The sequence below is a fragment of the Aulonocara sp. 'chitande type north' Nkhata Bay genome, linkage group LG5 (genome assembly GCF_057382095.1).
Source record: "Aulonocara sp. 'chitande type north' Nkhata Bay isolate Kocher_YH1m ecotype deep benthic linkage group LG5, A_spYH_male_GT1.1, whole genome shotgun sequence".
In the NCBI taxonomy this organism is placed as follows: domain Eukaryota; kingdom Metazoa; phylum Chordata; class Actinopteri; order Cichliformes; family Cichlidae; genus Aulonocara; species Aulonocara sp. 'chitande type north' Nkhata Bay.
In genome coordinates, this window is record NC_141348.1 from 44,398,513 (window position 1) to 44,404,083 (window position 5,571).

The following is a 5,571-nucleotide window of genomic DNA, read 5'->3' on the forward strand; positions in this document are numbered from 1 at the left end:
GCTCCTCCCCTTTCTCACCTGTTTGTCCTCCAGAGCTTCCTGTCTCACCTGTTTGTCCTCCGGAGCTCCTCCCCTGTCTCACCTGTTTGTCCTCCGGAGCTCCTCCCCTTTCTCACCTGTTTGTCCTCCGGAGCTCCTCCCCCTTCTCACCTGTTTGTCCTCCAGAGCTTCCTGTCTCACTTGTTTGTCCTCCGGAGCGTCCTGTCTCTGTCTCTCTCAGTCTTGTCTCTGTTACGCTGGTAGATGGTTTCTGTGGCGTCGTGTTCACGGATTTCCTGCACGTCCGTCCTAATTCTCTTGATTGGTTTCAGCTGTTCCTCGTTCTCAGCTGTTGGTTTTTGTGTCTGGCTGTGTGTGTGTCCTTTAACGGCTTCTGATCTGAGTGTAATTAGCGGACGAGGTCCACCTGGGCCTGATGTGCTATCAGACCTCTGATTGTTACAGCCTGTTCCTGCCCCCTGAGAGGAGGCTGGCAGATGAGTCTTGTGTTTGTCATGTTTCCATAAATAAAGCCCTGTTTCCTTAGTGAGACGTCAGTCTGTCTCCTATATCTTTATTTATTGCATGTTCAAGGATCCCTGCGACCATCATAGGAGCCTGTTTTTAATCTTGTTTTCTTAATAAAAACATCATATTTATAAATGTTCTGTGCCTTCTTATGCTTATGTGTCTCTTCCTGGATGTGCTTTTACTGAAAATGAATCTCATGCAGCATTTGATGTAAGGCTTTCATGCCCACCTGCCCCCCTTCATACTGCGTGCCATATGTTCATGTCTTGCATCGCCTGAAATATCACCTGACATTTAACCTCGTGTCATGTTTGCGGTCTGCTTCCCTTTTGGGGGCTTGTGTTTACGCTGAGGCACTGATTGTGTTTGCCTTCTCAGTCGTCCTCTCTGCTCTCTCTGCTTCAGCAGAGGCGTTGCTACAGTCTGGTTTCCACTTCACTCCCCTTGCAGTAAACAGTTTATGCAGATCCATAATACCAAGCAGAAGGTAAGAGAAGCTGCTTCAAAGCATTTACGCCTAACATAGAAGTGTGGGACCTCCTGTGTGAAACCTGTGCAGTGATGTGTAACAGTTTTGTGTTACCAGTAAGACATAAAATGAAGCAACTGCACGACTTCAATGCACTTTCACTTAATTTTGGAAGAACAAAAAGTGATCCAGCTGCAAACAGGAGCCCCGCCTTTTGGAAAGCGATGTCTAACCACGTTAAGATGTGGCAGGAGGCGGTGATGCAGACAGGGAGTTTTAGGGTGGGGTGGCCAGGATGCATGCATGTCTCCCAAGAAAATACAGGGCTATTTATACACCTACACCACACACCTCTGCAGTATTTGGAGCGCATGTAGTGGTGGAAAAGATCCAATAATGAGTGTTCCTTGCTTACACTAATGTAGTACAGACACTGTGTATTACTGCTGTGCTGAGAGGACATGTTCAACTTATGATGATCAAACACTGAGCTCATTCTCCGTATCATCAGGAACATGTACAGGACCTGGCTCTTTGAGCTATTTACAGCAATTTCCCAGCCAAGGATAAATAAAATATTAACTCGTTTCTTCCTGTTAAAAGGGAGTTTTTCCTTCCCACTGTTGCCAGAGTGCTCATAGGGGGTCATATGATTGCTGGGTTTTTCTCTGTATGCATTATTGCAGGGTCTACCTTACAATATAAAGCACCTTGTTGTTGTTGCTGTGATTTCGCTGTATAAATAAAATTGGATTGAATCCATTTGAACTGCTGCGACACCTTCAGCTGACAAAATGAAAAGACCTCCCCTAGAGGACTGCATCCAGGACACACACACTAGCTACGTGGGGCTAAGTGACACGTGCATAATGTGGTCGAAAACAGAGGTGTGTGCGACAGCCTGCTGAAACACTTGTTTCATATTGTTTCTTTACCACTCCTGAGTTAACAGTGTTGCACGGGCTTAGAAAGAGATGCACAGCCTCTAGTGACGCAAACACCTTAGCTTTGTAGCATTAGCATTTTTCCCATATACATTAGCACCACTTATCTTAGTAGCTTGTGTGCCTTTGGTGCAATCTCCACCCAAGGCACATATGAAGGTCTTCATATTTTGTTATATATCAGTTCAAACGTTCAGCATGTTATCAAGCACCGGGCAGAACATGCTGCTACCAACAGTGTCCCTGCTCAGAGGACATGACAGTGTGTCCATGTCTGCACTGCTTTGTATTAGAGCAGAGCGATATGACCAAAAGTATTTATCACAATATACATTTGAAAATTTGTACGATTTAACGATATAACTGACGATATAATTGACTCTAGACAAAATACTTTACAACTCCACAGCTTTATTAGTGCAAAACAACATCAATGTATTTCCACTTCAACAAGCAGCTGTTTTTTTATGTGCATTAAAGTTATATAAACATCAAGCGGTGCGGCTTCGTAGCTCAGCAAAGTCGTACTGAAACATCTGACAGGTTTTCGAGCGCCGTGCACATAAACTCATTTCGAGGTCAGTAAACACAACCAGAGTTCATACATAAGGCACACGGGATTATAAGGGGCTCTGTCGACTTTCAGAAAAATCAAAGGATGATTTTAAGTGCGCCGTATTTTCCAAACAACACGGTAATAACGACGGCCCGCTAGCATGCGCTACCAAAAATAGTGCTTTGTTGTGTATCTGACGGACGAAAGCTAAACCAGTTCCACACCAGTGAAGCTGCAGCATTTTTACAAACCAGTTCTGGTTCATCAGTTTCATTCAACGATCCGCTTTCGCCCTTCTTATTCTCAAATTTGCGTGTCATCCTTGCGCAGGGGCCATGCTAATCTTCTCTGTATCATATCCAACTTAGCGTACGCGCTTGCCGAAGCAAGCACCTTGTCGACCTTCTCATTCTCCGTCGCCGCTGTGCCTTTTTCGCCATGTGCGTATGAAAACAAAGGCACTGCGCATGCGCGTTTTACCCATATTCTATCGCCATGTTTCATTTTCTTGTCGTTGCCGAACATTGTACCAGTATTACCGTGAACGGTATGATACAGCCCAGCCCTACTTTGTATTTCTGAATGGAATCTGTCTCCACATTTCAGCAGTATTTAAGACTTCAAAGTAAAATTCATTTCTCTCGTTTTGACAACACTTCTGTCTCCGCTGTTTTCTCCTGCAGCTTCCTCAAGGACACGTCCATCAAGTATAGGATGGCAGGCTACCTTATCTCTTGTTGTTGAAGCTCTGTGTGCTCGTGTGAAGCCACGTAGTGTGAACATGAGAGCGACACATTAATGCATCTAATCTCTGCAACAACATAAAAAGCATTCAGCTTGTGCGACTGCTTTAACTGCTTTAAATCGTGTCTTAAAACTCACTTTTTTACTTTGGCTTTTAATTCGAGGTCAGTTTGAGTACCATCAGGCCTGTTTTATGTTTTTATTGTTAATTCATTGTCTTCTCATTTCTCTATATTTGTTTCTCTACTGTTTTCTCTTGTTTTTAACTGATTGTGAAGCGCTTTGGTCAACTCAATTGTGTCCTCAAGAACCAGATCAAGACTCTGAGCACTGCTACGGACATTAAATGCATTAAGTGCTCTCCACTCGTGACAGAAGCAGCCCGACAGATGACTTTTGCAGACCTGGTCACATCGCTCAGATAGTTTTTTCTGTCAGTCCTGCAGCATCGAGGCGGCCTGCAGGTTCTCTTGTATGATAGAAGCTCAGCACGAAGCAGATCTGTTCTGCCATCGGGGAAAACGTCTCGCTTTCCTTGACCTCATTTATAATGAAGGAGCGTGCCATCTGAGCTAGTGCATCTAGAACTTCATTGTGAATTTGGTGGCTTGAGTGTTTTGCATAGCAAGGCCCTGTCACTGGGTCATGGTTACCATCCAACATAGCCAGGAAGTTTCCCCTGATGTCGGCGTCTCTTATCCCCCGGGACCCCGCTGTGAAACACTCGCAGTTAACTGCAAGGATTTTTACGCAGGTATGTTTTTCCTGCTCACTGTGTTCTTCAGTTCTCATTAAAGATGCATTAGCTTTTTCTCCTCATATTCTTTCTACGCCATCACTGCATTTATGTCAGCCTCTCCTGTTGCACGTGCAGTCACTCGCCTTCTCTGCGTGTTGCTTTTTCCACTTCTGGAATCTCAAGACTGAAGTCAGCACTGTTTGGGATGCATGCAGGGTCGTGGCTCTGCGAGTATTCTAGCCATGGGTGTGTTAAACCACGAGACACGAAGCGTTTTCTCCTGTCGCGTTGGACTGTGCTGGGAAAGAGCTGCAGGCTCGACTAGTCCATCAGCTCCTGATGTGGAGATCTCTGTTTAATTCTGTTGTTCAGTGAGAATCTATTTCATAGCGCCCCCGTGGGTTCAACAGTGTGCCACAGGTGTTATTTTGGTATTTTATTTATTTATTTGTTTTCGGACCCAGAAGAATCCGACTCCATATGCACATGTTTTCTTTCCTGTGCCAATTTGCTCACAGAATAACCTTGGCAATATTTCGCTGTATTTCATTGTGATTGCTATTTGAGCTTCACTTGCTGGACATTTTTGCTGTATTATCGCAGCGTCTGTGCAGTGAAACCATCTGTGACGGGAAACGTACTCACTGTGGAACCACTTCTGCACAGTCAGCGTGTAGACGGGGACACAGACAGGGTTGGTGTCACACACTCAGGTTGTCCAGTGAAGAAGCTACATCATCATCACATATTTAGATGTGCAGTCTCAGCTGCAGCTCTTTAGATCTTCTGATGTTCAAGTCCCCTCTGGGGCTCCAGTGATCACCTGGTGATGATGAACCCATTCAAGGTGCTTCAGTCTCCAGAGATCTCCATTTGGCCATCTTTCATCGCTTTGAGGTTCTGAGTTTTCCTGACACAGCTGGGGGAAAATCAGCGACGGCCAAATAAATAATTCAGGTACAATTCAAAGTTTCTCAAGTGTACCTGAGTCTTTGAGCAAGGACGGCGTTGTCCAGATGTAACAGGAGCAGTGTCTCTGTTTCCCGGAGGACTCGATCAAGACTAATCAACACTAACAAGTTTGTGTTAATCATAATAATCTGTGTGAACTTCTGCACAGTGAGGAGGATGCTGGGATAGGAGAGATGGAGCCAAGCAAAGCTGGCAGTAATTAAAGCGTCCTCAGACACGATGTTGCAGCCGCTGCTTCAGACGAGGGATTGTTCAGCACGACCTGCATACGTGCACCCACGTGCACCCAGGAAAGAGCCCACGTTTGAGGCTTTTGAAACATAACACCCACTTTTAGATGTGGATCATCACATCCACAGTGTCCATCAAAGTAGCAAGAGAGTCCTTAGATTTCATTCCTGACTGTTGTCATAGTCAAGAGAGAGTTTTAGTGTGTGGCTTTATTTTTTTTAAATGAAAATTACACTGAAACTTATTTTTGTCACGGCGAGTGAGAGGAGCCGTGCGGACGAGGAAAAGGAGGATCCACACGCAGGCAGTCGTGAAGGTGTAAAAGGTGATTTATTGAACACAAAAGGAGAGCCAAACGGCAACACGGAGAACTAAACTATACTGGGAAACAACTAAAACTACAAAG

At 44.9% G+C, this 5,571-nt stretch overlaps 1 pseudogene; it reads right to left on the reverse strand.

Moving 5' to 3' along the window:
* Nucleotides 1–2,779: 2,779 nt before the first annotated feature.
* Nucleotides 2,780–2,872, reverse strand: LOC147331443 (U6 spliceosomal RNA; annotated as a pseudogene).
* Between the last annotated feature and the right edge of the window lie 2,699 nt (nt 2,873–5,571).